General features: G+C 38.4%; 1 long non-coding RNA gene across 1 annotated transcript; it reads left to right on the top strand.

Annotated features, from left to right (window-relative positions):
- Nucleotides 1-18795: 18795 nt before the first annotated feature.
- Nucleotides 18796-22207, top strand: LOC104111077 (uncharacterized). The gene is made up of 2 exons (XR_689599.4): nucleotides 18796-19014; nucleotides 21677-22207. It is a non-coding gene; the product is annotated as an uncharacterized lncRNA (long non-coding RNA).
- The last annotated feature ends 3908 nt before the right edge of the window (nucleotides 22208-26115 follow it).

The raw sequence follows: 26115 nt of genomic DNA, 5'->3' as shown, positions 1-26115 counted from the left end.
CTGTCTATCGAGACCTACGGGCATGAAACACAGCGTCCCCGGGCAAAAGGAACGTTAGTACAAATAATGTACCGAGTATGTAAGGAATAAAAATCAGTAAATAATAGACACGAGAGAAACATGGAGTAAAAGACTCGACATGTACGTCTGCATAGCTCTGTGAATCATTTTATTTCTTATAACGTCATGCATATGCGTATAAATGTCATACCATGCATAGGTATATGTGTTCATAACATCATCAAGCCTCTGAGGGCATCCCATCATATCATTTCGGCCACTGTGGGCAAATCATCAACGTATACCAACTGATCAGGTGGTGGTGCATATATAACGCCATTACATTTTCCCATATCCTATATACATATAATATACATATAATATACATATATATATATATATATATATATATATATATATATATATATATATATATATATATATATATATATATATAACGCCATCTGGTCATGGTTCAATGTGCATGTATAAATGCATGAAATGCATATGAAATACGTTAATAAAATCTCTCAGTACGTCATAAGACCATTATGCCTCTGGTTAATATCATGAAATAAATTTTACCAACTTACGTATTTTTGAGACTCGTGAACAGATGATAAAATAATATGACACGTGGGGAATCAAGAACATAAGCATCTCTAATATTTCTATGAATAGAGTCATGTATGGAAATTGTGCATTTTGTCGTTTCGTTTGTGTCGTATGGATCATGCCAAAAGAAATAAGGGATAGCCTTAACATACCTGAAGTAGGAAAAAATCCGTATGATTTTCTTGAAAAAGGTTACACCGTACTCCTTTAGAACCGCAAAATTCCGTTGCTATTACGCAGTATAATTTCGTATGAAAATTTGTTGAAGATCGTACTTGGCGGATGTAGAACAAGTCCATTTTGGTGAATTTGATCACACTTTCCTTACTAAAGAAACAATGTTTCCATTCCATGATGAATTAAAGTCCATTCCCAGCACATATACCTCCATTCTTCCATAATAATAATGTAGTAAATAATGATGTAGGAAGATTGGCTTAAGGCTTTTGGTTGTGGGTCCCACTTTAGGGGATGACTAAGCCACAAATATTCTCTTAAAATGCCACTTTGCAACATAAGAGTCATTTGATTGACTTCAAGTTGCTGCCACGTTAGTTGTTCAATTCTTATCCAATATTGTCTTAATTAATTCCTTAATTAATTTGCTAATCTCTCATTAATCAATAATTATCTAATTATCCACATAATTAAGAATTATCTCAAATTACTTAAAATACTAATTACTTTTAACACACTTTATACCCCTTACAATCATAGTCATGCAGTTCCTTATATGGCACTAGTCCATAAATACGAGGTATTATAGCTTGGACCGTATTTTACCTCAACATGTCAACTTTGACGAAACTCATTTTCTTTGATTTGCTTACCCTCGCACATTCACGAATTTACTTGTCACTTATTTGAAATAACATAATACTTATAACTTCAAAAATAATCTTATCCCCGAGCTTATATCAATTTACTCATGGTGTACTTTCATGTACGAAAATATGGGGTGTAACATCATTCCCCCCTTTGGAACATTCGTCCTCGAATATTGACTGGTGCACTTATCATTTTCATAACCTATGCCTTCCGAATACTTTAGTACTCATCTTGCCATCTAGGAAACTGTTCTGTGAATGAATCCCAAAGGCCAGGGCATTCCCCCCTTTAGGCCTCTTTCTCACACCACAACTCGTGATCGGAATCCTTCCAATCTTATAACTGTTTTTACCTTTTATCATGCAGCCTGTACGACTCTGACTTTGTAAGTGCGCCTACGCGACTTTTCTCTCTTTTTTCCTCCATCTTTTAGCCAAACTCTGGGACTCACTTGGTAAACATATACAGAGCTTAATAAGATGTCCCCCTGGGCATCTATACTGAAGTTTTTCGCTCAGTACTTTGTGGAACTTACAAGTATTGCTATATCTTATTTCATAGGCCTGGTTATCCATTCGTATGACTTTACTGCATCTAGGTAGGTCATACTATACCATAACTCTTACTTCGATTTATCGTTACTGAGGTCTGCTACTGAACTCCAGGTTATTTTCATTGCTTATCCCATATGTCTAAGTCCTTTACTGCTTCCTCATTACTGTTCATCTTAAGAATGACTACCTGATCTCATGTCATATTGTTGTAACTTATCCATCCATTGTTGATTCACCTTAATGTTTATCTATAATCTACCACTAATAACTTGAAATTTCTTATGTAATACATTGCCATTGGGGCTTATGTTGCATCGAGGAATATTTGAAGTGATTTTCCTGATCCACTTAGGGGTGATATTGTACCTCAATAATCGTATTTTATAGCATTCCAATGTGATTCACCTTACGTGGGTATTTTTATTCTGTACAATTCATGAAATCCTCTTCAAATCATTACTCAATCGAAGGCCCAAACGTCATCCTTTATCTGTCATAATTACACCATTATTCTATTATTAGGGCACCATTCCATCTCTTCTAAATGCTACTTATGATGAGTAACTCCTTTGAGTTCATTCAGGCTATACTAAGCCTTTTATAACTTAGAGAAGCCATTAGCTCCCTTTTGTTTCACGGGCTTAATCCTGAGGACTTATCCATTCTCGTCACCTTCTCACTTGCCCTTTCTTATCCTTTCTCATGTCATAAAACCTTGTTGCTTTACTATACTTTAGCTGGCGACCTATACATCTCTATTTATACTACTCGCAACCTCCCTTTAACTTGCTTGCACCATAGATTTCCTTAAGTTATTCTGGAATATCAATCGAGACATCACATCATCTCTAACTCTTCTTTACTCTCTTGGCTAGATCTCTCGGTACCTAGAAACCATAGGCTGGAAGATATGCCACAAATGACGCCGCTATCATTCCTGGATGTTGAATCCCTGCTCTTCTAGCCTTCTATTTGAAGTAAGGACTATTCACAACCTTCTGCATTTGAGTATCTTGTACGTTGTCCACATTTACCTTACTTATCTTAAAATATTGCATCATATCTTCTATCTCTTTCGTGACCTCCCTTCAACATAGGTACAATTCACATCCACAACTTGAACTTCTATTATAATATGTGCACCTCTTTACATGATTCGGTGAAAGCTTTACACTGACTTCTTATGAAGCCGATACTCTTCTAACTGGCTTTATCGTAGAGTCGTTACAAAATATGGCTATTGTACTATCTCTCTTGCACCCCTAATATTAAGAGTGATTCTGCAATGTTCTCAATCACGATTTCTATAATCTTCTGGGTCCAATAATCAGACTCCTAATTTACTTCGTTGTTGTAACTCTTTAGTTTCCTCTTTCCTCTGATCAACCTTTATGTAGGCTTAAGCTATTTTCCGATCTGCGGCTCATGGTATTAGTTATTACTTTAGCCTTTCATGGGCTCTATAGAATATCCATGATACCTTCATCTAACAATTCAATCCTTTGTCTATGACCTGGACTCAATTTCTTTATTTTAACTTATACCAGAGTCTTCTACGGCTGTATGATTGCTAACATATATGCTGCATGGATAATGCTCGAAATCTTAAGTGCGTTCATAACGTAACTAACTCTGGATCATTGATCGAATAATTCCTTCTGTTCCTCTTCAGCTTTCTTTAAACGTAAGCTATTATTTTTCCCGATCTTCCTGCCTCCTTGTTGCGTGCATACTTTGCTTATCTTAGTTCCCATACATGCCAGAAGTTTTGTGCAACTCATATGATCTCGAATATTACTTTTGACTTTACTCCTTTTTCATTAGCCACGATGGTGCTACTTTCTTATGGAGTGTATACAATATTGTAGTGAAACTATTGTTACATGATCATTTCTTCTTTATGTCATTATGCTTAAGTTGAAGCCTTCTTCCTTATTTCCTCGGCTAGTCTTTCTGTGTAGTACTTAAGGAGACCTTCTGGCTCTTGTAAAGTTGCAAGTTTGTTATATCATATACTCGACGGAATTTTCGATGTCCTTCCTCGCTTATAATTATCCGTAGTTACTTACCTCCACGCTCTTGTACTTGTAAGATTGCTTCTAAGCTGATATTTTGATTGTCTTCCCAGTGGCATTCTCTTTTATTTCCGTAACACTTACGGTACCTTTGACTACCCCAACTCCTATCTGAATATATCTCAAGTATTACAATGTCATATTTGCGAGACTAAATTCCCCATGTTGGGTTCACTATGTTTATTTAGCATGATTTGTTGATTTGTCTGTAACCTCTTGTCTAACATAACTAGGTTCTTCGTGAATCAACTACTAACTACTCGTTGGCCCATTCTTATATCGATATTCCGCAAAATCATTTTTAGGTTATTTCCTTTGTCTTAACTTACATCTCGCACTGACTCCTTCTCTATCAATAACATCTCGGACAGGATCCCTTACTTCCTCTACTTAATGTCATGCTTGCACAATGTTCTGGAATCATAGCATATCTGTAGGATTTGAATAAGTGCAATCTCATCCCTTTCTCATTTTTATCGCATTCTTCCTTTACCATTCCATAGTTACTAGAACAACTTAATTCTGACTTAATGCCACATTACTCCATATTCCCCCCCTTTAGGGGAGTACTAAGATCGGTGCTACGATAATCTTCGTATAGATATTTTACCTCTTCTTCTTTGGCGTCTTTTCACATCATCGATGGCCCTTACTTGCCTTGCGAAAATTCTTCTGTACCAAGGATAATAAATTTCCTTACTCGCGAGGGTGGCACTTAGTATAACTGGAACATATGGTCCCTTAAGCTTAAGTTTGCTCACATTGCTTGCTTTAGGGAGCGTCTTCCTGATGACCATTCTTTGAATTTCTCATGAATCTTCTTCTATTATCCATTCTATTGTCGCTGGAACGTAATATGAACTTCTCATGATGCTGACTATTATCCAGTCACTCAGTCCTTAACTCACATTTAGTTTATCTTATTCACCAGCCCATACTGATTTCTATTATTCTAGGGTCTAACTTTTTCTTCTAGTAATCACGTTAGAGTCACGAACTTATTCCTCAAAATGAGGGTATAACTGTATGGTCTTTACTCTTTTGTGCTCTCAAGGCCTGTCACCTTTCGTCTTTTCCTTTACTTAACTATAGACTCTATAATACAATCATTTTTGTCCTACCGTTGTCATCCATGTATCACATTAAATCTCTTCTTATTTCCCCGCTAACATTTCTGTCTATCACTTTATTCTGAAAACTTCAACGAGACATTCTTTTGCTTTTTGCTCCCCTTTGCTCCATCCACTGGCACTTCGGGTTGCCTAACATTTTCTGTCTACTAGGGACATGAGCCACACTAAGGTAATATTTATCCCTTCCAGGATTCCAGTGCCTATCTTTGTAGTACTCATATCTAGCTGTATTATTTTAAAGTGCACCATCTATTAGCACGTTTGCAATATCCTTCAGAAATGTCAACTAACGCAAATGAGATGGGTGTGACCAATTATACATACCTCTGTTATTGTTGAAGGTAACTCAAAAGTTTTATATTCCTCCACCTGAATTGTAAATACTAATAATCTTCATTAACTAGGCACCTCGTACCTTTCTTCATCTTGTTTCTGTTATTTGTTGAAACTTGTATCTATCTTCTGAATCTCTCATTGCCTTTAACCATAGGGGTGGATAAATATTCCCGCCTTAAGGCTCCTTATGAAAATGCTTACATGTCTTAGTACACACATGGTCTACTGAAGACCTTACATTTACTTATCATAAGCATCATGAAAAACCGAGTTCCTCTGGCTCAACTCTTCCATAGCCACATTCAATCTCTTACCAACTGTCTTTCTGGATGTATGCATCGTCGTATTATGAATAAGATAGAGTTTAGAAATTGAGTTCTTACAACTGAGCTCTACTACACGTTCTAGGGTAAGAAGAAAGAGTGATAGTCCTAAATGCCTTGTAGCCTCCTGCTTATAAGTGTGGTGCATAACACACCCATAAACAAGACTCTACTAGACATGGCTTGTAGACTCCCTAGGACACAACTACTCTGATACCACTTTTTTCACGACCCAAATCGATGGGCTGCGACGGGCACCCGATACCTTACTCAACCGAGTACCAACGTAACGTATATTTCTTATTATATCATCATATGCACGTGACATACATGCCTAAAAGTCCAACATCATCATTTATAAACTCAAAACATAGGCCTACAAGGCCGTACAATCTTTCACGTACACGACATATGTCTACAAGCCTCTAAGAGTACATAAATATCATAAAGGTCGGGACAGGGCCCCGCCATACTAATCAGTACATGTCCTAATCATACTGACCACATAAGAAACTCCGGAATAAATGGAGTGTACCAACATCTTCCACTGAGCTGATCGCCTACTTGGAGAACTCTCGACCTGTCTATCGAGACTTGGGAAAAAGGGACGTTAGTACAAATAATGTACCGAGTATGTAAGGAATGAAAATCAGTAAATAATAGACACGAGAGAAACATGAAGTAAAAGACTCGACATGTACGTCTGCATAGCTCTGTGAATCATTTCATTTCTTATAACGTCATGCATATGCGTATAAATGTCATACCATGCATAGGTATATGTGTTCATAACATTATTAAGCCTCTGAAGGCATCCCATCATATCATTTCGGCCACTGTGGGCAAATCATCAACGTATACCAACTGATCAGGTGGTGGTGCATATATAACGCCATAACTTTTTTTCATATCCCATATACATATATATATATATATATATATATATATATATATATATATATATATGCATATATAACGCCATCTGTTCATGGGTCAATGTGCATGTATAAATGCATGAAATGCATATGAAATACGTTAATAAAATCTCTCAGTACGTCATAAGACCATTATGCCTCTGGTTAATATCATGAAATAAATTTTACCAACTTACGTATTTTTGAGACTCGTGAACAGATGATAAAATAATATGACACGTGGGGAATCAAGAACATAAGCATCTCTAATATTTCTATGAATAGAGTCATGTATGGAAATTGTGCATTTTGTCGTTTCGTTTGTGTCGTATGGATCATGCCAAAAGAAATAAGGGATAGCCTTAACATACCTGAAGTAGGAAAAAATCCGTATGATATTTTTAAAAAAGGTTACACCGTACTCCTTTAGAACCGCAAAATCCCGTTGCTATTACGCAGTATAATTTCGTATGAAAATTTATTAAAGATCGTACTTGGCGGATGTAGAACAAGTCCATTTTGGTGAATTTGATCACACTTTCCTTACTAAAGAAACAATGTTTCCATTCCATGATGAATTAAAGTCCATTCCCAGCACATATACCTCCATTCTTCCATAATAATAATGTAGTAAATAATGATGTAGGAAGATTGGCTTAAGGCTTTTGGTTGTGGGCCCCAATTTAGGGGATGACTAAGCCACAAATATTCTCTTAAAATGCCACTTTGCAACATACTTTAAGAGTCATTTGATTGACTTCAAGTTGCTGCCACGTTAGTTGTTCAATTCTTATCTAATATTGTCTTAATTAATTCCTTAATTAATTTGCTAATCTCTCATTTACCAATAATTATCTAATTATCCATATAATTAGGAATTATCTCAAATTACTTAAAATACTAATTACTTTTAACACACTTTATACCCCTTACTATCATAGTCATGTAGTTCCTTATATGGCACTAGTCCATAAATACAGGGTATTATTGCTTGGACCGTATTTTACCTCAAAATGTCAACTTTGACGAAACTCATTTTCTTTGATTTGCTTACCCTCGCACCTTCACGAATTTACTTGTCACTTATTTGAAATAATATAATACTTATAACTTCAAAAATAATCTTATCTCCGAGCTTATATCAATTTACTCATGGTGTACTTTCATGTACGAAAATATGGGGTGTAATACACTGCTGAACTTACACTTCATGTATTCCGTCTTCGTCCTGCTCAGCTTGAAACCCTTACACTCAAGGGCCTGTCTCCACACCTCCAACCTCTCGTTAACACTGGTTCGCGACTCATCAATCAGAACTATGTCATCGGCGAATAACATACACCATGGCACCTCCCCTTGAATATGGTGTGTTAACACGTCCATCACCAGGGCAAATAAGGACGGGCTGAGCGCAGAACCTTGGTTTAGCAGCCGATACGCATTTTGCCTCTAAGCATCTCCAGAGAACTTCTCTAGGAACCTTGTCGTACGCTTTCTCTAAGTCAATAAACACCATGTGCAGATCCTTCTTCCTCTCCTTGTACTGTTCCACTAACTTCCTAATAAGGTATATAGCTTCCGTAGTAGAACGACCCGGCGTGAACCCGAACTGGTTGTCGGATATAGACACTGTCCTCCTTACTCTCGCTTCAACCACCATCTCCCATACTTTCATGGTGTGACTCAGTAATTTGATACCCCTATAATTGTTATAACTCTGGATATCACATTTGCTCTTACACAACAAAACTACCGTACTAAGGCCTCTACTTTTTCGGCATCCTCTTCATCCTAAAAATAATATTAAACAGCCCAGTCAGCCACTCCGAGCCTGCTCAGCCCACAAACTTCCAAAATTCAATCGGAATTTTGTCTGGCCTGGTCGCTCTACCCCTACTCATCTGACGCATAACTCCCACGACCTTTTCAACCTCGATGCGCCTGCAGTCCCCAAAGTCACGTTGACTCTCGGGATGCTCCAGTTTACCTAACACAATATCCCAATCCCCTTTTTCATCCAGAAGTTCATGAAAGTAAGTCTGTCATCTTCTCTTAATCTGTGCATCTTCCGTCAATACTCTACCATCATCGTCCTTGATGTATCTAACTTGGTCCAAATCTCGGGCCGTCCTCTCTCTCGTCTTCGCCAGCTGGAATAACTTCTTCTCTCCGCCTTTTTCCCCCATTTCCTTATGCATACGGTCATAGGCTACAGTCTTAGCCTCTGTGACCGCCAGCTTAGCTTCCTTCCTAGCTACCTTATACCACTCCATGCACGCTATCCTCTCCTCCTCACTTGTGCTCCCTACTAATTTTAAGTATGTTGCCTTTTTCGCTTTCACTTTACCTTGGACCACTTCATCCCACCACCAGTCTCATTTGTGCCTGCCAGAGACGCCAGTCGAGGTCCCTAACACCTCTCTTGCAGCCTCCCTTATACCGTATGTTATTGTCGACCATATAATGCTCGCGTCACCACTGTTCCTCCATGCTCCCATAGCCGATAACCGCCCCTCCAACTCCTGGGCTTTATCCTTGGTCAAGGCACCCCACCTGATTCTCGGTCATCCTCGGTCGGACCTTTTCCTTCTCTTTAACATAATACCAACATCCATCACTAAGAGCCTATGCTGTGTCGTGAGTATCTTACCTAGAATAACTTTACAATCCTTGCACAACCCTCTGTCACACCTCCAGAAGAGGAGATAGTCAATCTGAGTCGTCACCACAGCATTTTGGAAAGTAACCAAATGCTCCTCCCTCTTCGGAAAGCTAGAGTTCGTAATCACCAACCCAAAAGCCTTAGCGAAGTCCAACAGCAAAGTACCTCATCCGTTCCTCTCCCCAAAACCGAAGCCTCCATACACCTCGCCATAGCTGCCTGCGGTCGAACCAATATGACCATTGAAATCCCCTCATATAAATAGCCTCTCAGTAGGCGGGACTTGACACACAATCTCATCTAACCCCTCCCAAAATCGCCGTTTAACCTCCTCATCCAGGCTCGCATGTGGGGCATAGGCGCTAACGATGTTTAGGGTGCACTCTCCAACCACCAACTTAATAGTCATCAATCTATTATTCACCCGTCTAACCTCAACCACCGACTCTCTAAGTTCCCTAACCAAGATACCCACTCCATTCTTACCCTTCCAGACTCCGGAGTACCAAAGCTTATATCCGTCTGCATCCCTTGCCCTAGACCCTACCCACCTAGTTTTCTGGACACATGCTATATTGACCCTCCTCTTCCGGAGGATCTTTGCCAACTTTATAGACTTACCCGTCAATGTACCTACGTTCCATGACCCAATTATCAACCTATAGGCACCCGTGTTCCCCTTACCTTCTTTGCCTGCCTTCCCACCCCCTAACCCTTGCCCCACCTCCCGCCCCACCCCCTGTTTCCCCCGAGGACATGACCTCACTCGGCCATCCCAGACCACAGCCACTATACCTACGACAGACTAAAAGAAATCACTAACACACACTAGACAACTGACCAGACTAGAGGAAGATATATTGTAACTACAAGCACGCCAATATGGTGATTAAACTAATACGAACTAAGATGGAAGTAATTTAACTAACACAACGAAGGGAAATAGGAAAACGGGAGGTATATGTACCAACTTCTGCAATTAGAACCTGGAAATTGTCTTGGTATGCACGACATTATTGCGACCTCCTTGCACGCCCAACTCCCGCGTCGCCCCTTGTTGACAGTCTCCCGGACTGTTCTTCACTGTTTTCACACGCACGTCCCGCTTGCCGCCAAAAGCCACCGACCCTAACCTGAAATACACACAAAATATCACGAAACCAAACAAAGGGGGGAGGGGCTGTCATCGCTACCATTGGTGAAGTCCCAGCCGTAGCAAAAAAAGCACAAAGAAATGAGAAACGAGGAGAAAGAGGGAATGAAGAGGAAAGGAGCAGATGGGGGGGGGGGGGGAGTACACCGCAACTAAGGATTAAAAATGAAGAAGAAAAGCTAGAGAGAAAAGAGCCGATGTTGCTGCTCGACGAAACAGCAGTCGACAGTGTTGTTGCTCTAGTAAATATGGGAGTGGGGAAGAGGGAAAGAAGAAATAAGAGAGAGAGGAAGGGGAGGTGTGAAAGATGGGGGGGCTTACCTGCTGGTGGGGGTGGTCGCCGGCGTGGGGTGGTCGCTGGCTGCCTGGTCTGGTTTTCGACCGTTGGGAGTGGCGTGAGAGATGAGGAATGGAACGTATGGCAGTAAGGGATGAAGCGTTTTGTATACCAAAAAGATTACTTGTAGCTAATTTCTTTCTGAGGCAAATACAAATGACACAACTACAACAACAACAACAACAACAACAACCCAGTAAAATCCTACTATTGGGGTTTGAATAGGGTAGTGTGTACGCAGATCTTAACCCTACCTTGGGGTAGAGAGAGTGTTTTCGATAGACCCTCGGCTCCATCCCTCCAAGAACTCCCCGCCTTGCTCTTGAGGTGACTCGAACTCACAAGCTCTTGATTGGAAGTGGAGGGTGCTTACCACTATAGCATCCCACTCTTGTCAAAAATGATACAACTACCTTAATTATATATTTTTCTTAAGCCAACTTTAATTGTTATTTATTGAACACTTGAATTGGTTTTGAATTGATCTGTGGACGAAATGTTCTTTTTGTTCTCATTTGTGGTATTTCATAAAGTATTATCTATTAATAAAAAAAAGTCAACAGATGGATGGCAATGGGGCGGTGCGGGCGGTTTGAGGTTTAAACGTAAAAATTTTAACTCGCCCCGCCTCGCATAACACTTTTTTTATTTTCAACCCGTCCCGCACCCGCACCACAAAGACCCACCCCGTCCCGCAACAATTTGTTTTCTTTTCATTTTGTTATTTTTGCTAGAAAAATACATGTTTGATAATTCATTATCCTTTTCTTTTCCAGTTTCTTAAATCCCTTGTATAAGATTCAACTCTTTAATTATTTGAGAGCGATTTTCCTTTTATTTTATGATACCACATGGTTACTCTTCTTTCTTTTCCTTTTTTTATTAAAAATAGTGCAAATCTTTTTATTTTTTCAAATTTTAAAGATGCTTTGTATTTATGCATATCAAGAAACTTTGCAGGTTAAAGGTTTCTGTATTTGTATTTTTTTTTAGATATGGTAGATCTATGATATAATACACTAGTATAAATTTGTCTACTACATAGTACACTACGACTAAAAAGATTAAAATATAGAATCATGAGTTATTGATTTGCTATAAATAAATCTGTACTTAAGCAGTCAAAAAATAAAAATGAAAAACTGAAACGATAAAATATTTTGCAATCAAAGCTTCATACTTTCCTTCATTATTAGTTAAATGGACCGTCCTATTGACTTGCCTTAGGGTTTTTCCCGAAGGCGTGATTAAGACTATACCGAGCCCGGACCTTTTCACGTTGGAACCTCTGTCCATAAATAAGGTCCAAACCCCTGATGTCGATTCTGACATCATCATTGCTTCCTTGGTTGCCTGAGGCAATAATCCCGAACTGAAATCGGCCACGAAGTAGGCCAAGACTTGCGATTTAATTGCAGTCCTCGACTTATATTTTATGTCAAACTCACTCATTTCGACGACCCATTTGGCCAATCCACCAGAGATCTCGGGTTTATAGAGGATGTTCTGCAAAGGGAAAGTAGACACCATGGCTATCGGGTGGCATTGGAAATAGAGCCTCAGCTTTCGAGCGGTGATTACGAGAGCTAAGGCTAGTTTTTTCAGACGTGGGTAACGAGTTTCTGCTCCCGTTAATAAAAGGGAGATTGTGTACCTTCTTCTTCTCGGACTAAAACCGCACTTACCGCAACTTTCGAGACCGCGAGGTAAACCAGCAACGTTTCCCCTTCTTTTGATTTTGAAAGCAATTGAGGGCTTGACAAGTATTTCTTTAAATCCCTCAAATCCCGGTGGCACTTCGGGGTCCATTCGAAATTATTATTTTTTGAGCAGTGCGAATAAACGATGATACTTTTCTGACGATCGGGAAATGAATCTGTTCAAAGCTGCCAATCTCCCCGTAAGCCTTTGGACTTCCTTCACGCTTGTCAATTGGTCCGAGATATCTTCTATGGCCTTGATCTTATCAGGGTTTACTTCAGTCCCCTTTTGTGATACCAGAAATTCCAGAAACTTACCAAAGATGACCTTGAACGCGCATTTCTCGGGATTACGCTTCATATTATGCTTCCTTAGGATGTCGAAAGTCTCTTTTAGATGTTTAAGATGATCACCTCTTTTTTAACGAATTTATTCCTGGCTTTGGCGATCGGGCACTTCTTTTGTCTTATCGGAGGTATGTTATGATCCAAGCTTAACTTGTGTACGGTTACCTCTATCGGGATACCTGTCATATCCTCATGCGACCATGCAAAATAATCGGCATTAGATTTAAGGAATTTAATAAAGTCGGACCTGAGTTCTGGGTGCGGTCCTGTCCCTAGGTGGAATTTCCTTCCTAGGAATTCCTCGAACAATGCTACTTGCTCCAGCTCTTCCGCTGTGGACTTTGTCGCATCAGTCTCTTCTAGAACTTGGAAATATCTTGGCACCTGATTATCTTCTGACTCCTGGCTAATTTCGTCTAGTTTAGGAGTAGGTGTTGGGCCCTGTAATTGCTATGCCACATGTTCCTTTGCTTTGCTACTGGAGACCGAAATTGCATTCATCTCCCTTGCCGCTGGTTGATCACTCCTTATGTGCTTAATTCCCTCGGGTGTTGGAAACTTCAACAATTGATGGTACGTTGATGGTACAACTTTCATCTCGTACAACCATGATCTTCCCAGAATGATGTTGTATCGCATATCACCATCCACCACTTCGAAAAGAGTTATTTTCATTAGTCCTTCAGCATTTGTGAGTAATAAAATTTATCCCCGAGTTGTCACACTTACGAGGTTGAATCCGGCGAGAAGCTTTGTGGCCGAAATAATACTTCCGGTGAGTTTAACTTGCTCCAATACTCTCCATTATATGATATTAGCCAAGCTCCCTGGATCCACTAAAACAAATTTAATCTTAAAGTCTAGCACATTTAAAGAAATTACAAATGCGTCGTTGTATGGTAGCAGCAATCCTTCTGCGTCCTCCTCCGTAAAAGCTATATCGTCTTTCCAAAGCCTTTTGCTATACCTTATTGATACTTTCGTCTTCTTTGCTGCTGAAAAGGTGACCCTATTAATCTCGTTCCCTCCGAAGATCATGTTGATTGTTTGACGCGGGGGATCTTCTCCCACTTTCAAGGGTTCTGCATTGTCTCAGTTACGACCATAATTGTTCTTAGCTCGGTCACTCAAGAATTCTATGAGGTGACCATTCTTTAGTAACATTTCCACTTCCTCCCGGAGATGTCGACAGTCCCCTATCCGATGGTCATTCGTCTCGTGCTATTCACACTACAAGTTGGGATTCCTCTGGTTAGAATCAGATCTCATCGGTTTTGGGAACCGTGCTTCTTCGATGTTTCTCATGGCCGATACCAATTCACCTATATTGATATTGAAGTTGTATTCTGATAATTTGGGATAGGAAGGATCCCGTGATCCTGCCACTTCTTTATCCTGCAGTGATCGATTATTCCGACCACGATCGGTCCTCTTGTCGATCGTGAACCTGTCCGTTGTCCGAAAACCTCTGCTGCGGCCTTCGGTTTGTTCGTAAGGCAAAAATTGGCCCCTGGAAGTCTGCCTGTTCGCGTCATAATCATCCTTTGATTTTTCCTTATTCTTTTCCCGTCCTTTGGTCGACGATGGAAAACCAACCTGATCATCTTCGATCCTTATTTTTGATTCATACTTGTTGTGGACGTCCGCCCAAGTCGTTGCTTGAAACTCGAATATGCTCTCTTTTAATTTTTGGGAAGCGTCTGAACTCCTCGGATTCAATCCTTTGGTAAACGCCTCAGCCGCCCATTCATCCGGGACAGCCGGGAGCAACATTCTCTCCTTCTGGAATCGGGTAATGAACTCTCGTAGCAGCTCAGACTCTCCTTGCACTATCTTGAATATGTCGGCCTTTTAAGCCTGTAATTTTCTTGCCCTGAAATGAGCCTTGATGAAAGAATTCGGAAGCATTTCGAAGGAATCTATGGAATACTCGGGGTAACAACGAATACCACGTCAAGGCCCCCATCGTGAGGGTTTTTCCAAATTTTTTCACCAGCACTGATTCAATTTTGTGAGGAGCTAAATCAATCCCTTTTATCGCTATTGTGTAGGTGGTAATATGCTCATGGGGGTCTGAAGTTCTGTCATACTTTGGTATTTCAGGCATTTTGAACCGCTTCGGGATTAACTCTGGTGTCTCACTTGGCTTGTACGATAATTAAGTATACTTCTTCGAGTCCGGGCCTTTCAGCACTGGTGGCGCACCCGGGATCTGGTCCATGCGGGTGTTTACTTCCCTCATGAACCGTAAAAGTTTATTCTCAAAAGAATCGTTCTCGTTATTGAGACCAGATCCGTTCCCCCTGCCCCATCAGAGCCAATTTTACCCATGAGAGTGTTGTTGTCGATCCTCCGTGTGTGTTTGATTCGTGGGAATCTCGGGAGAGATCAGATATCGACTGTTTGCATTATTTGAAGCTCCCGACAGCGCTTGCTTTAATTTCGTCATAACTTTATCTTGTCACGTGAGGTGGCCTAGAATGATCGCTTGTTGCTCTTGCAAGACCCTTACCGCGTCGACGACATGCTCTTCATCAGCGTCATTGGGAGTGGTCCCCCGAACATGTTGAGGATACTACCTGTCATGCACTGGTGTAGCGTCACTTCCTTCGTTATGGGTACCGCTGATTGAGTCCTCGGAATGAGGCTGATCCCCTCGAATCTCGGGATTGTGCATGTCGTTAACAGTGTTATCTGCCATTTCTTATGATTTTTTCTAAGACAAAACGATCAAAATACGTTAGTAAAAAAAGCAAGGTACAATTTAATTACACGGCTATCTAGGCCCCACGGTGGGCGCCAAACTGTTTACCCGTAAAACGGTACAGTTGAATTTATACGTGATTTCTAGATAAGTGAATTAATTTGATCCTGAAATAAATAAATAATTAAAGAGTATGATATAGCGAAACAGTAGAAGCAACAATTCCGGGAACGAAGTTTCCGGGCTCAACAACAAAAGTATCGAGAAATCAGAAGATAAGATTGGATTGAGCTTTGTATAAAATATAGTATAAGTTTTGTTAGAAAATTTCTCCCCCTTACAATGACAACTGAGCTCACTATTTATAGCTATGAAGAAAGTCTTAGGGTCGTGCCCTTTTTTAATGTCAATTATGAAGGGCATTGATGAAGATGTAATAGTGAACATAAATGCCAAATTCATTGTAACAGATAACTTCTCTTAATGCTATGAATCTTCTCTATTGAATGCTATCGGGAGAAGAGCATTTATCACATCTTTATGAGCATTATTCTTTCCGGTGACAAATAGTTATCTTCAATCATCTCTTGTCTTGGGTTCCATATGTCCCTTTCTCGAACGGCCACGTGTCATAACATACTTTACCCAATACATTTTTCTTTTTTGGATTATGTACGTTTTAATTGTTGTGACATGGCAAAAGTGCAACCACCAAATTATACTAATAATTGTTAAGATGCTTGAACCCATGCATTAACATAAGTATACACACTCAACAGAATAACTAAACTTAAATTAAAACTGTATAACCTTGTTTTAGGTTGATTGCTCAATTAAATCGTTGTTCTTAATGTACTGCTAAGACTATGATCATGGTAAAAACTTTCATTGACATAGAAAGAGGCTCTTTAATAACCTGATGAGTGATGATCCATATTCTTCTCCACGTAATTACAATTTTTTTTTCTGAAATAAGATTTTAGCGGTTATGTGTGCCAAACCTGCACAAAAAGTACATCTTATCAATGTAGTTCGTTTGTTTTAGAAAGCACATGAACTTTCTCGAAACTCTTTCAGTTTTTGCAAAAACCTAAAAGATTTTAACTAATTCACCTAAAGCTTTTGCAGTTTTTACAAAAGTTGACACTTTTTTCAATTTGTAAAAGTTTTTCGAAAAGATTTTCTTAGTAGGCGTTATAAAAATTGTGATTTTGAAAAAAAGTAGTATTTGGAGTTAAGTTGAAAAATAATTTGAAATTTGAAATTATATTTGGACATGCATTTTACTTGAAAAAATGTTACAATTTGTGAGTGGGGAGAAAAGATTTTTCCGAAAAACTTGAAATTTTATTTTTGAAAAACTCATTTTGAAAAGATCTCCAAACACTTACAAATTTTCACGGACAAACACGCCTTTTTTAAAATTACGGAAAAAAGAAAAAACAAATCTATGGACAAAGGGGTTAAATTATAAACAGTCACAAATAATAAGGAGCCTAGAGAGTGCACAAGATAGTGAACTTCTAATCCTATCCGTCAAATTAGGTATTATCTATATCTATACTATATTAAAAATACGAAGGCCTTTAGCGAAATGTCGTTCGCCTTTTTTACCCTTTAAAAATAGAGCTAACACTGAATAAAATAGTCATTTGATTATTTTTATAATATTTAAAAATAGTCATTTAATTAATTCCCTAACATTTAAGAGTTTGTATAATAAATTTTTTTCTTATTTGAACTGTATTAAATATTCTTACATTTAAAACTTTAAAATCATTAATATTTTACCTTATATAAATTTTACACTTAAATTATATATAAACAATAAATAAAATAAATAAAAGAGAGAATAAGAACATTAAAGAAAGAGGAAGTACGTTTGATTTTGGATAATATGGAAGTTTCTTTAAATTTCTTTAAAACTTGTATACGTTTTGAATAAGAACATTATGTCTTTTAAAATGGCATTTTAATTGTAGACTTATTTATGGTATAAATCGATTCTTAAATTTTTGAGATTTACAAAGAATTATCATTTCTTTTTTTCATGGATGATTTTTCACCTAATCGACTTTTTACTATGTGAAAAAAATTGTTATTGAATAAAAATATAATTGCAATTAAATACTTAAAATTTGGTATGAGCTAGCTAATTAGTGTTATTTAAATACTAATCTCACTTGAAAAATGATACTTCCAAACTAAATACACACTTCCCATTCTACCTTCGGTCATTCTTTGAAATGCATTTTAAGTTGAATTATTAGTTATATGTGTATTTTCGTGGATTAGTTTCATTTTTTATTAGTTATATACGACCAACATTCATTATTTTCAAGAACTTATATGGAAGTACGTTTGACTTTGGATAATATGGAAGTTTCTTTAAATTTCTTTAAAACTTGTATACGTTTTGAATAAGAACATTATGTCTTTTAAAAGGGCATTTTAATTGTAGACTTATTTATAGTATAAAGTGATTCTTAAATTTTTGAGATTTACAAAGAATTATCATTTCTTTTTTTTTTATGGATGATTTTTCACCTAATCGACTTTTTACTATGTGAAAAAAAAATTGTTATCGAATAAAAATATAATTGCAATTAAATACTTAAAATTTGGTATGAGCTAGCTAATTAGTATTATTCAAATACTAATCTCACTTGAAAAATGATACTTCCAAACTAAAGACACACTTCCCGTTCTACCTTCAGTCATTTTTTAAAATGCATTTTAAGTTGAATTATTTGATTGGTGATTGAGTATTTCCGTGGAGCAGTTTCATTTTTCATTAGTTATATACGACCAACATTCATTATTTTCAAGAACTTATATTTTATTTTATATCTCAAAGATAAATTTTAAATAAATTTTATTATTGAGTTAGGTACACAAGCAAAACGCGTATAATAAGACTAGTACCAAATAAAATACAAACGTCTTACCTAACTTGGCAGGCAATTTACCAAACCCCATGGACTGAGTCACTAACTTACCCCAAAACTGCAAAATCTTATTGGCGTACTAAACGACCAAAGTAGTATAGTGCCAATTTAAAGTATGTCTTGTCTAAAACTAGAAGTGTAAAACTGGTAATCTTGTACCTTTTAGGGGTGTATTTGGTAATGTGAAGAAATGAAGGTCAGAATATGAACAAAAGTTTTCCACATTTGAGAAAACGTGCAACTTGCGTGTCTCCAACTTGTCTTAATTAATTTGACATAAAGTGCAGGTGCGGCCACTGACCAGTAGTATAAAATGACGATGAGTTGGTGCTGACTAGTTATGTGCTGGAGCTGATTTGGAGCATTTCTCAAGAATCAAGAACGGTAACAGCCCTCTAAATTTCTCTCCTTTTTTCCTCCCTAAATTTCCTGTAATAATTAATCCCTTTTACGTTATGGGGGTCTTATCTTTTTCTTGTTTGACCTATATCTCATGATCTTGATTGTTGTGTACGACCATAGGCTTCTTTCTGATATGTTTATTGGTAGTTTTCTTGATTTTTGTTGAGTAATTGTCAACTGCGTTGGAATTAGAAGATTGAATTGTAGTAAGGATGGAATCATGGAGTAAAAAGGTCAATGAGTAAAAACAAAGTGCAGCCCCGTGCACTAGGGTCCGGGAAAGGCTGTACCACAAGGTCTATTGCACGCAACTTTATTTTGTATTTCTGCAAGTGACAGTTTCCATACCTCGAACCCCGTGACTCTTGGTCACATGATATCAACTTTACTAATTACGCCGCCCGGGCTCAAAGGGGTCAATGAGTATCACCCATATTTTGATTTTAGATGAGTCTTGATTAAGTCAATTATGGAACTAAGGACATTCCTTAGATATAAAAAGTTGCTTGAAAGACAAGAACAGAGTATAACTTAGGCATAATGTGGGAATATAAGTTCTCAGTGGTATTATAACAGGTGTTCCCCTTTTGCAAAGAATTCTTTTCAATGTTTTTCCCCTAAGTGTAGCAGTTCTTATGGGGGTAATATGCTAATTATTCTCCCCGATCTATCCAGCGTTTTACTAAATTATATATTGGTTTATGCTCTACCAACTGAAATTGGTTTAGTCTTATGCATTGTAATTTGCTGGCCCTACGCTTGCCAACGTGGTTTTGGCGTAGCACTCCAACCATGTGTTTGACTTTTGGCAGCAACAGTAATTTGATTCCTAAATGCTTTGACATTTTTAAGTTAGAGGAAACTTTTAGATTTTCTAAAGGGATGGAAAAAATAGCAGCTTTATCAAAATTAGTATGCAGGTTTTCTTTTGCCAGTGAAAGCTTAGGATAATTTAAGGAGACTGAGCTGAATATGATGGTGTTTATTTATGTTTCTTCACTTTGCAACTTTTTTGCTTTACTTCTTTCAATAGGATTCTGCTTAATTGGCCAAGTGTGTGTTAGGCTTCAATCATATACAATTTATTACCTACTCAATTGGTTAGCATTTTTTGTGTCTTCTCTTGCATTGGGTTTTTGGAGAATGCTAACATGAATATTGATCAACATAATCATCTTGCTTACATATTAGACATGTGATTGTTTGACTTTATCTTTCTTAGGATTTATCCTCTTGTTAGCTAAGAAGGTAGGTTATCTGATGTTGTTCATAAAGTTTGTCTGTGCAATTTTGTAAATCTCGGAAACGGATGGGACTGCCGGAGCAATTTGGTTTCTGGTTGTGAGAGATCTTATGATGTGGCTTCCCTAAACTTAATGGCTTAAAGCAAACATTAGTCTGCCACTTAACTTCTTTTTGTACAAGATCTATGTATCTTTCGCTCAACTCCTTAGTCATGCTGCATTTTATAGATTTCATTGGTCTTTATGCAAGATTATGTTTCCTTGTGTTTTTCTTCTTTGGTCGCACAGTTGAACTAGTTCCTCAATTGAAGTGTGGTGGCATATGTGGAAACCAACTACAGCTTTTGTCCCAAAGTGATCTATCTCGATCTTCCCAACCCCTGCGCTGTTATGTTGAGCCTAGTGGTGCACCCACTTTTCACCTAACACATATCTTGAGGAGTGGTTAATAAAAAGTTACATTATTTGCCATTTCCTGAATAGGAAGAAGTAAGAGATTGAATATGAAATGCTTTTAAAGCCCTTAATATGTTTAGTCATGTCTTCCTTGTGGTAAACATGTGAGACTGACTTTTCGCGCAGAGATTGGAAATGTAGTGCATATTTTCCTGAAGTTCAGTCCTTGTGAAGTTTTGGTTAAAGACAGAAGGTAGAGAGTATTCATGGTCTTGAAGTAATGGCTGGTGAATTTATAGAATTTTGAGGGCTCAATAAGCATTATTTGGTCGTATTACCTATAAAAAAATGCTGGTGTCGTACTAATACTTGATGGTTTATTTATACAAGAAGGAACTTCTGTAAGGGTGTTTAACAGACGAACGCAACCTTATCAGTGAAACTTGGTTGATTAATTGCCTATTTCTCCATCAAGATGAGATAAAAGGGCAGCCTGAAACCCTCGGGGGTTGGCCTGGTGGCAATTGACTTGAGCCTTGGGGTTTGCTCCCTTTCAAGGTCTCAAGTTCGAAACCCACTGGGTGCAAACAATTTCTGAGGGCCATCGGACTGGGTAAAACCTGAATTAACCGTGGTGCACTTGCGGGAAACTCCTTGCCGAGGGCCTGTGCACCCCCGGGATTAGTCGGGGCTCAAAGAGACTCGGACACCCGGTGCAAAATTAAAAAAAAAGGGCAGCCTGATGCACAAAGCATCCCGCATTTACCCGGGTCCGGAGAAAGGCCCCACTCCCAAGAGGTGTGACGTAGACAACCTACCCTAATGCAAGCACTAGTGGCTGCTTTCACGGTTCGAACCCGTGGCCTATAGGTCGCGGAGAGACAAGATGGGATGAAGATGTTTATTGTTCTATGTTACTATTCCTGATTACTACAGTTTCTTGTTTTGTTTATTACTCCATGTTTTATTTATCTTTATTTTCATTCAGTGTTGTAATTTTACAGAAAAAAAGACAGTTATTATATGGATAAGAAAGCATCTGGCAAGGAAATCTCTGAGGAAGTGACTCGGGAGTCACTAATCGCCATATCATACTCTGAACCAGAGAAGGATCTTTCTATTGAATCTGGACCTGAAAACTCCAGATACGAGAATGTGGTGAAATCTGTTACTGACGACGAAGATAATAAATATAGATCAGAGTTGATCTCGATATCCTATGCAGAGTCACCAGACACTGAAGTTAAACAAGTTTCACCTGGAGAATTCAAGGGCTAAAACAAAACAGCTGGTTTTATATTATAGGCCAGCTCCATGTTAAAAACTCTTCTTTTGCAACATGTTATTTACTCATAAAGAACTGAACATTTCTTAAAACTTGCAGTGTTTTCATGTATTATACATTTGAAGTCTGTTGTTGTAACCAGTGGCAGAAACACTCTTTACTAGGGGTGTCATCCGACACCACTTGGCAAAAATTGTTACTTATATTCAAGTGTAAATAATATCTTAATTTGCTGTATACAGAAAGTAAATATCTATTTGGACCAGAAGTTAAAAATTTAGTACCTTTACATCACTACGGTGCCAAACTCAAACTCACTCACAAGATAGAATTGTGACAAATTGACAATAGTTTGATATCGCTTCGTTTGTTTGAAGTATAGCTTTAGAATGAAGGTTGTCTGCAACAGAGCAGCATGAATATTCTTTTTAATAAATTGGTCAATATAACCTAAATTATTCACTTGTTCATTTTACTTGCCACTTCTCTCAAATTCCTAAGATTAATTTTGCTAAGTAAATTCGAGTGGCAAGTCCTTGCTTTTGTTGCAGATCTACAGTCTATTCAGCTTAAACGTATTAAGAATAAGTTTATTTATGGGCAAAGATCACTTTTACCCGCTGCCGAAATTATTTTTATTCGGTGGCCCCAAAAGTGTATGAAATTTATATATATTTATATATAACATACAAAAATGTATATATATACAAAAAAATATACTTATTTTCAGCTATTATTTTGTGAGCAGCTATACAATATCATTTTTTCTTTATTTAATACACTCTCATAGTTATTCTAGAAATGTTTTTTGCGGGTTTATTTTGTTACTTTGTACATATAGAAATTGATTTTCTTGCTTCGAACTATTAGGTAACGAATGAAATATTATTCATAGAAAATTATAATCTTATGTTCCCTGGTGCAATGGCCTTAGCGTGGATTTTACAGGCCCAATGGACTTCATCAGGCCCACTTCTTCATTGGGCTCAGGATTCTCATTAACATGACTTCTTGAAATTGAGTTCTACAAGCTTACTCTATTAGTTCTCTTTATATGATGCATTATTTATTTTTAAAATTTCCAAATTGTTTGAGGCAGCTTAACAAATAATAATATGCTATATATAAACCTGGACTTTGATATAAGTTGTTTACATCAAATTAACCTTCAACAGTTAGTTCAATATTGTATACGGTCAGAACCGAGCTTGCCCTTCGTGTGATTAATCTAGATCGGAACATGATGGACCGAGGGTCGTCGTTATAATATCGAGTTGTGATGAGAAGTTAGGTTATCGAGCTCGAGACCCAGAGACCGATCAATATCGAGCTTGAGATTTAGAGACCGATCAATATCGAGCTCAAGTCAATATCGAGCTCGAGATCCAGAGATCGACCCATACCGAGACCGGCCAAGATCGAAATCGAGCCAAGGGACAAAGGAGCCGTTATAGCCACACTTAGGGAGAGAATCTCGGCGGAAATCAAGGAAAAACTAATTAATTAATCTATCATGGAATTCCCACTATGTATTTTTAATCATACCCAAAATAGAATTCCCCCACTATATTAAGAGTGGTTATCATTTGTAAGAGGATATTGATTCATACACACATTCATACTAAGATATACAGAAAAGAGAGCAAACACTATCCTTTTTGGCTTTTGGTATTTTAGTCATACTGTTTCTTCTATCAATTATCCTTCATTCAATATTAGAGGTAATTAAACTTGAAGATTTAGGCTAACAAGTCCATCCGATTTGCATTCATCTTTTTTATAACTAATTTCAATAAGCATTTATTTATCTTTCCCAATTTGTATTAATTTATACCACGTATCCTTAGAACTACGTATAAATTTAACTCTATCCGTTTTTCGGGTAAACAGTTTGGCGTCCACCATGGGACCAATGATAATAGTGGTTATTTGGTACGAATCTCTATGAAATACACTATTTTAAACTTGTTGTTGGAAGCGCCTTTGATTTCAGGTTAAAAACGACGAACTCTCAATTAATGGCCCTACATATCGATAACAAAGCAGGCCTTCAAGACGAGAATAACAACTTGACGCCCGGGGATGAAAGGCCACTCATCAACCCCGTTGGTACTCGAGCCGTAGATCCAATTGATGTTAATTCATATGTGGCCATTGAGGGGAAACATCGTTCCGACCCCGAAAACAACATTCATGGTGGAACTCGATCCGTAGTTCGAAATACCCAAAATGCTGGAGAAGATGGGATCAGTCTGCGTATGATTTTTGAGATGTTGCAAGATCAACAGGTAGCGATAGCTCAGTTGCAGAGCCAAACCCAGGCACCGAGCAGGCTCGGTATACGGTCTACCCCAAGAAGTCACCCACAAAACGGGGCCAGCTATAGTAAGGTCAAATAAATAAGAATCGGGGACTAATCCCTAAATTATTAAGATGCTCGAGGAACTGACAAAACGAATAGAGTCAGGAGAAAGGAGGATTTAAGCAAACGACCAAAAATGGAAACTTATAACTCCAGAGTTGATCAGATCCCGAGGGAACCACCAATATTGAAGGGTTTGGATTCCAAAATATTCGTACAAAAGCCCTCCTCCCCCCCCCTTCCCCCCGAGCGCAGCTCCAAAATCGATCCCCAAGAAGTTCTGCATGCCCGAAATTCCTAAATATAATGGAACGACCGACCCCATCGAACATGTCACCTCTTACATATGTGCCATTAAAGGGAACGATCTAGAAGATGACGATCCGTATTATTAAAGAAGTTCGGGGAAACCCTGTCAAAGGGAGCAATGATATATTATCATAATTTACCGCCTAACTCTATCGATTCTTTTACTATGCTTGCAGATTCTTTCGTAAAAGTACATGTCTGAGCCATAAAGGTAGAAACCAGGAAGTCGGACCTTTTCAAGGTAAGGCAAAAAGATAACGAGATGCTAAGAGAGTTCGTATCTCGTTTCCAAATGGAACGAATGGATCTATCACTGGTCACAGATGATTGGTCCGTTCAAGCTTTCACCTAAGGACTGAATGAATGAAACTCGATGGCTTCACGACAGTTGAAGCAGAACTTGATCGAGTACCCGGCCACTACATGGGCCGATGTGCACAATCGATATCAATTAAAAATTAGAGTCGAAGATGGTCAGTTCGGAGTCCCTTTGGAGTCTATTTATCCAGCTAGGAACCTCGAAAGAACCAAAAGAGACACCGATCGCAAGCCAGGGTCAAGCAGGGATCGATATCGGCCATATAATAAAGATCGGAGGAGCAGCGGACCCAGTCGGAACCATGTGATAAACGAGAGAAGAAATGATCAAGGTTGGAATAATCAGGGGTCATGACAAAAAACGACTTCGACAGGCCCATCAGGCCTAAAAAAGCACCGATGCTATCGGGCCTAACGATAGGAATGTAACTCACCTAAAAACGATACTACTACTGAGGTATGACCCCCATTCGTTTCTCTTTTTTAATGCTTCAAAACTAATAATTGTAGGTAACCAACTCGAGGGTGAAGTCCAACCTCGGATACTGGGGGGCATCACCCTCGGATATCACCTGCAACAAAGAAAATGATTCACGTTAAAAGGTCCTCGAGAAGACAAGATTGTTGTATAGGCCAAATAGTCAAATGAACTGTGCCCGCATAGATTGCTCAAGCCTTAAGCATAAAACATGTACGCATGTAAGATTATTTCACACAAGAATGGAAAGAGGTCCCTCCAAGAATTTATTGCATTCGATTTCTACGAATACAAAGCCCAAGGGCTATATTATCTCGAGTTCAAGCAAGTCCTCACTCGACCTTAAAGCCTAAGGGCTACCCTAACTCGAGTTCGAGCAACCATTCTCACTCGGGGACTATCTATCGAGCCCAATGGCTACCATTACTTCGAGTTGGAGAAATCACTCTCACTCGACTGAAAAGCCTAAGGGTCACCTTAATTCGAATTCGATAAATCACTCTCACTAGACTGTAAAGCCTAAGGGCGATCCTAACTCGAGTTCGAGCAACCATTCTCACTCGGGGACTATCTATCGAGCCCAAAGGCTACCATTACTTCGAGTTCGAGAAATCACTCTCACTCGACTGTAAAGCCTAAGGGCTACCTTAATTCGAGTCCAAGAAATCACTCTCACTCGACTGTAAAGCCT

This window comes from Nicotiana tomentosiformis, chromosome 1 (genome assembly GCF_000390325.3).
Source record: "Nicotiana tomentosiformis chromosome 1, ASM39032v3, whole genome shotgun sequence".
Taxonomy (NCBI): domain Eukaryota; kingdom Viridiplantae; phylum Streptophyta; class Magnoliopsida; order Solanales; family Solanaceae; genus Nicotiana; species Nicotiana tomentosiformis.
Note: the sequence above shows the minus strand (reverse complement) of the source record. Positions and strands in the feature narration are given on the sequence as shown.